This window comes from Salmo salar, chromosome 11 (assembly GCF_965601325.2).
Source record: "Salmo salar chromosome 11, fSalSal1, whole genome shotgun sequence".
In the NCBI taxonomy this organism is placed as follows: Eukaryota; Metazoa; Chordata; class Actinopteri; order Salmoniformes; family Salmonidae; genus Salmo; species Salmo salar.
In genome coordinates, this window is record NC_138301.1 from 23520001 (window position 1) to 23527500 (window position 7500).

The 7500-nt window shown below is 48.0% G+C and overlaps 1 protein-coding gene across 1 annotated transcript in view; it reads right to left on the reverse strand.

Annotated features, from left to right (window-relative positions):
- Positions 1-7500, reverse strand: part of LOC106562196 (genetic suppressor element 1) — a 486315-nt gene that overhangs the window by 176228 nt on the left and 302587 nt on the right. The window lies entirely within an intron of this gene.

Genomic DNA, 7500 nt, shown 5'->3' on the forward strand with positions numbered 1-7500 from the left:
AAAGTATTCTGACACATACACAAAGTATTCTGACACATACATAAAGCATTCTGACACAAAGTATTCTGACACATACATAAAGTATTCTGACACAAAGTATTCTGACACATACACAAAGTATTCTGACACATACACAAAGTATTCTGAGACAAAGTATTCTGACACATACAAAAAGTATTCTGACACATACATAAAGTATTCTGACACATACACAAAGTATTCTGACACAAAGTATTCTGACACATACATAAAGTATTCTGACACAAAGTATTCTGACACATACACAAAGTATTCTGACACATACATAAAGTATTCTGACACATACACAAAGTATTCTGACACAAAGTATTCTGACACATACATAAAGTATTCTGACACAAAGTATTCTGACACATACACAAAGTATTCTGACACATACATAAAGTATTCTGACACAGTGTATATGTGTCAGTATTCTCTGAAACAGCAGTGTGGGCGTATGACACATCAGCTTGGTAATCACACACAGACACACACACACACACACACACAGACACACACACACACACACACACACACACTCACTCACTCACTCACTCACTCACTCACTCACTCACTCACTCACTCACTCACGCAAGCACGCACGCACGCACGCACGCAGGCACAGAGAGAAACCCAATTACACACACACCCTTCACTCACACAAACTGTGACTTATCGCTCCACTCCACCACTCTGTCTGTGTGTGTGTCTTTGTCTCTGGAGCAGTCCTAGGGCCTTGGCTGGCGTCTGAGATGCTGTGGCCAATGTGGGGTAGATGGCCCCGCTGCTCCCCTGGTGGTGGAGCCAGACCCAGCCCAGCTGTAAACCTGATAGCAGGCAGCCCAGAGCTGAGAGCTACTGGGCTCTGGGCCTGGAGTGGTAGAGCATGCACCTGCTCCCATCATGGAGGCTCCAACCGACACACACTAACACACACACTAACACACACACTAACACACACACTAACACACACACTACACACACTAACACACACACGTTGACGCAGACACACAAATACAAACACCAAAGGCAGAATCACAGAGAAAGACAAACAGCACACCCAAATACACCAAAACAGACAGACACAAACACTGACACGCACTAAGACATAGACAAAGGCACAGACACATCACAAGGCCCAGCCAGCTGTGAAGCTTAACATCGTAACTGCACCTGCCAGCCTCTTCAGTTTACCTCCAGCAATGCCATCTCTCCTCAACCCGTCATACCACACACTACATCCTTACTCACTCTGAACCATTCACCACCCTGTACACTACTGTTGTTCTTGTTGTCTCTTTCTTGGTCATCTCTTTTCCCAGACTGCCTCTCTCTCCCCCTACTAATCTCCTTCTCTCAACCCCTCCTTCCTCTCTCTGTCGCTCTGATGAAGTGTGTAGGGTTATGGTTGGCTAATTATCTCTCCCTGTGCTCTGCCAGGGACAGGGATCCATGGTGACTCCACAAGGAGTAACACACACACACACACACACTTACAGCCTCACAGCCTGGCTACTCACTGCAACGACCACCCTCTGCTATTGGGGGAAGGGTTGGGGTCTACTCTCTCTCTGTGTGTGTGTGTGTGTGTGTGTGTGTGTGTGTGTGTGTGTGTGTGTGTGTGTGTGTGTGTGTGTGTGTGTGTGTGTGTGTGTGTGTGTGTGTGTGTGTCTTTTGCGCTTGTGTGGATGATGGATGGCTGCTGGTGTCGTCCCTCCGGGCGAGTTGGAGAGGAGAACCCATCGCCATGGCCACACATTCTCTCGCCATTAGTGATGAGAGCAAAGGCTGATGGGTAGGAGAGTCTACTCAGAGTAAATAGGGCAGAGGCGAGCTCCCTTAACACACTCTGGGTCGAATTTATAGCAGATCTAGGATCAGCTTACTCTACACAAATACTAACCTATCCTAACTTATCCATGAGAAGAAAAAACAAACTGACCTGATATCAGTGTCATGAGACAGGAGTGGAGTAATCTGCCTCTAGGGGTTTAGTGAGCCGTTCAGGACAGGGCTGCAGACTAGACTAGACAGAGGTAGATGCATGTAAGGCATTTCTCCTCCACTGATAATATCCTCTTCACAAGGAAACACACACACACACACACACACACACACACACACACACACACCCTATGACGCTCAGCTGATGTAGCAGATGCCAGTGGCACTTCCAGGATGTTTATAATGACAGCCTTTCTCTCCCTGAGGAGACATGTGACAGGCTAACACATGACTGGGGAGAGAGAGAGAGAGAGAGAGAGAGAGAGAGAGAGAGAGAGAGGAGAGAGAGAGAGAGAGAGAGAGAGAGAGAGGGGGAGGGGGAAGAAGAATGAAGGAAGAGAGAGAGAGCAAGATAGACGGGTAGAACAAGTAAGAGAAAGCAATATAACCCAGGAAGAGAAGGAGAAGAGAAGAGAGACATAGTGAGAGGGAAAAATAGGAGGATGGGGACTTTCTCTGGAATTTGGTTCCATTGCAAATTGACCCATATACCCACACACCACATAAAAACATTGACACTCTGCTCTGTCAACTCTACAGTGTTTCTCAGAGTTCTCTCTTAAAGTGTGTGTTTGGCTTAGCCTGTGTGTGTGTGTGTGTGTGTGTGTGTGTGTGTGTGTGTGTGTGTGTGTGTGTGTGTGTGTGTGTGTGTGTGTGTGTGTGTGTGTGTGTGTGTGTGTGTGTGTGTGTGTGTGTGTGTGTGTGTTAGCTGTGCCTCCCGTGTGCATGTGCAGAGTTTGTTAGGCCAGTGCTTAGACCTGGAGACTTTAGCTACAGCAGCTAACAACACACACACAGCTAAACACACAACTCTGTGCCCTTCAGTTACTGCTTGGCTACTGGGTTAGCTAACGTTAGACCTGAGAAATGACTCTTCCTACTCCTTTCACCTTGTTCCTGTGTGCTCTTCTCTAGTGAAAGACAAGCTGTCTGCTCAGTCTCAGACCAGGGAAAGGAACACCCCTCAGTCTCAGACCAGAGAAAGGAACACCCCTCAGTCTCAGACCAGGGAAAGGAACACCCCTCTGTCTCAGACCAGGGAAAGGAACACCCCTCAGTCACAGACCAGGGAAAGGAACACCCCTCAGTCTCAGACCAGGGAAAGGAACACCCCTCAGTCTCAGACCAGGGAAAGGAACACCCCTCAGTCTCAGACCAGAGAAAGGAACACCCCTCAGTCTCAGACCAGGGAAAGGAACACCCCTCAGTCTCAGACCAGGGAAAGGAACACCCCTCAGTCTCAGACCAGGGAAAGGAACACCCCTCAGTCTCAGACCAGGGAAAGGAACACCCCTCAGTCTCAGACCAGGGTAAGGAACACCCCTCAGTCTCAGACCAGGGAAAGGAACACCCCTCAGTCTCAGACCAGAGAAAGGAACACCCCTCAGTCTCAGACCATGGAAAGGAACACCCCTCAGTCTCAGACCAGGGAAAGGAACACCCCTCTGTCTCAGACCAGGGAAAGGAACACCCCTCAGTCTCAGACCAGGGAAAGGAACACCCCTCAGTCTCAGACCAGGGAAAGGAACACCCCTCAGTCTCAGACCAGAGAAAGGAACACCCCTCAGTCTCAGACCAGGGAAAGGAACACCCCTCAGTCTCAGGGAAAGGAACACCCCTCAGTCTCAGGGAAAGGAACACCCCTCAGTCTCAGACCAGGGTAAGGAACACCCCTCAGTCTCAGACCAGGGAAAGGAACACCCCTCAGTCTCAGACCAGAGAAAGGAACACCCCTCAGTCTCAGACCAGGGAAAGGAACACCCCTCAGTCTCAGACCAGGGAAAGGAACACCCCTCAGTCTCAGACCAGAGAAAGGAACACCCCTCAGTCTCAGACCAGGGAAAGGAACACCCCTCAGTCTCAGACCAGGGAAAGGAACACCCCTCAGTCTCAGACCAGGGAAAGGAACACCCCTCAGTCTCAGACCAGGGAAAGGAACACCCCTCAGTCTCAGACCAGGGAAAGGAACACCCCTCAGTCTCAGACCAGGGAAAGGAACACCCCTCAGTCTAGTGCTCCAGGAGACTAGAGGACTGAGACATTTTATTACCTCACATTAATTCAATTCAATTTAGTTTCATTGGCATGACTAGTCCAATGTTGCCAAAGCAGTATGCACTACAATATAAACCACAAATAATACTAAACCACGCTATTAAATTGCAATACAAACAGATGACAAACAATAACACCAAAAAAATGTGCAAACGTACACGCACACACACACGTTTCTGTTGGTGAGGATCAGCCAGAGGTCAGGTGTCCTTTTCCTGGGGCATGCTGGGACAGATCAGGTGACTGGTGATAACATCTGGTGCCTGCTGGGAGAATTGTGTGTGTACATATGTACCAACAACACACTCATTCCACCAAGGGTTTTACAGAGAGGTCTGCTGTGTGTGTGTCTGTGGGCAAAAGAGGATTGATGGTGTGTGTATGTATGAGAAAGTGTGTATGTGTGTCATGTGTCACTAGGTTGGCAAATGAGGGCTGCTCCTTATCCATCCTGGAAAGCAGGTGTAAACCTACACACACGGGACATCGCCCCGCAGTGGAAGATGAAGTAAGAGTGTGACACAGGGACACGGTGTGTGTGTGACGATGTGTGTCACTAAACAGTCACAGAGTAACTACCTCACAGATCAGGTTGGGCCTGTTCCACCACACACACAGTGAGCAGACACACACACCTGACGGATGTCACACACACCTCAGGGACTACAGCAGGGGTGTCAAACCACTATGTTCCTCTACGTGACTCCTTACTTTCAACCTGACACGCCATTCATCAATGAGTGTTAGATGAGCTGGGGGAGGTGAGCAAACGGCAGTGTGTTGGTGTAAGGGGGTAACGGACCCCTAGGGTCTCCCTCTGGCTCCTCGTCAAACAGGTGGTTTATGACATGTGTGTAAAGCTGCCGCTACTCTTCCTGTTTACTGTTTATCCTTCCCTGTTTTACTCCTCTGCTTTACACCTCTGTTTCATGCTGCTGTTTTTACACCACGAGGGAGTGTGTGGAAGGGGGGGAAACAGGCATAGTTAAAAGACAGGCCTACACACACACCCCTCCCCCAACCAGATCCCACATTACCCCATCACCACACAACCCTCCAGACTAACCCTGCACTAACAACTCCATGACAGACAGACAGACAGACAGACAGACAGACAGACAGACAGACAGACAGACAGACAGACAGACAGACAGACAGACAGACAGACAGACAGACAGAGCAGACAGACAGACAGACAGACAGCGAGAGAGTGAGCAAGAGAGAGAGAGCAATAGAGAGAGAGCAATAGAGAGAGAGCAATAGAGAGAGAGCAATAGAGAGAGAGCAATAGAGACAGACAGACAGACAGAGCTTGACCAGGGAAAACCCTCATTACCCAAACATCCTCCAGTGGTTTCTCTTCCATCGCAAAGACAGACCACACAACCCCAACAAGCACAGAGAACTCAGTGAACATACACACAGTCACACACAGAGAGCTCAGTGAACATACACACAGTCACACACAGAGAACTCAGTGAACATACACACAGTCACACACAGAGAGCTCAGTGAACATACACACAGTCACACACAGAGAGCTCAGTGAACATACACACAGTCACACACAGAGAGCTCAGCGAACATACACACAGTCACACACAGAGAGCTCAGTGAACATACACACAGTCACACACAGAGAGCTCAGTGAACATACACACAGTCACACACAGAGAGCTCAGTGAACATACACACAGTCACACACAGAGAGCTCAGTGAACATACACACAGTCACACACAGAGAACTCAGTGAACATACACACAGTCACACACAGAGAGCTCAGTGAACATACACACAGTCACACACAGAGAGCTCAGTGAACATACACACAGTCACACACAGAGAGCTCAGTGAACATACACACAGTCACACACAGAGAGCTCAGTGAACATACACACAGTCACACACAGAGAGCTCAGCGAACATACACACAGTCACACACAGAGAGCTCAGTGAACATACACACAGTCACACACAGAGAGCTCAGCGAACATACACACTTCGCTCACCTCACTGTGTGTTCCACTGCTGTGCATTGTAGTTTGAGAGAAACCCTGGGTCATACTGTAGTTCTAACAGTCCAATGTGAGGCCAGCCCAGCCAGCTCCCTGTACCTCTCCAATAGACACATATGTAAACCCATGCAGACTTTACAGTCTCTGTCACTGAAAGCTATCTGAGATAAGGAAATGCAAACTGGTCACCTTAGCTCTAGGCACACTGTGTAAACACACAGACACACGCACAGCACCTTGTAGGCTCTCATTTCTGTCTAAATAGTCACATATGCCTTTTACCACTGACAAACTGTCACCAGGAGGACTGAGGCTATAGACACACCAGCTGCCTACTAGGTATAGAACACTGTCAGTGTCAGAACAGTCATAAAGTACACTGACAGTACAGGAGGAGGTAGAGGAAGAATGTTGCAACAATAGAGGTTGTGTTTTAGGTAGAAAGAGATTTTGTTTTTGTTTTGGTTTAGTTGTTTTGGTTATTTATCAGTTTTGGTTTTCAAACACTGAGCAATACATTTGCAGGCGGCTGGCTCCACGTTGTACTTGACATACTCGAATAAATACAATGTAACACTTTGCGTTTTAATTTCCATACATCAAGCTCCAATCAGCAGCGTGCAGTGACAGAGGAGAGCAGCAACATGGCGGGTTATTCTGAGGTCATTGAGCCTTATCAGCCGCGTGTAAACAAAACCCCCGCTTCTTCTGGCTACTGATAACCTCAGTACACAGCACGGTGCGACTCTGCACACTGCCCGACGCCTTTTGCGTGCAGTGTGTGTGTGTGTATGCCTACTTTAGAAGCAGATGCTGCGCGCGCCTCCCGGTAACAAGGGGATCGCTGGTTGGCCCACCCGGAGCGTGGGAAGTTATTGACCCACTCCACCTGGCGTCTGTGTACACACACGCTCGGTCACGGAGAGTCATCCTCAATATAAGTCCTCTTGTGACACCCTACGTCTAGAACCAACAAACGTTTACCAGAGTCACACCATCGCCATTTTATACGACCGGTGGGGACAATGGGGATAACATGACCATGTCTAGATGGGATACAGCTTTTGTCAAATTGACGTCAAAAGTTTTGTGGGGCATTTTAGCGAACCCTAACACTTTTCCTAACCTTAACCTACTCATCCTAACCTGCTACATTAATTATCCTAACCTGCTGCGCAAATTCTCCAAACCTTTAACAAAAAACGGTATCCTTCTAGACAAAACCGGCTAATATAAGCTACAAAGAGCCCACAAGCATACAACCCATGACGTTTCAAAATAACTAGCCCAGAAATGTAATAGCAGAGTAATAAACTGAAAAATAGTAATACACACGTTTCCATTTATTACCTTATAGATAATATAACCGAAAAATTAAGATAAATAGGCCTACATACAGCTAAA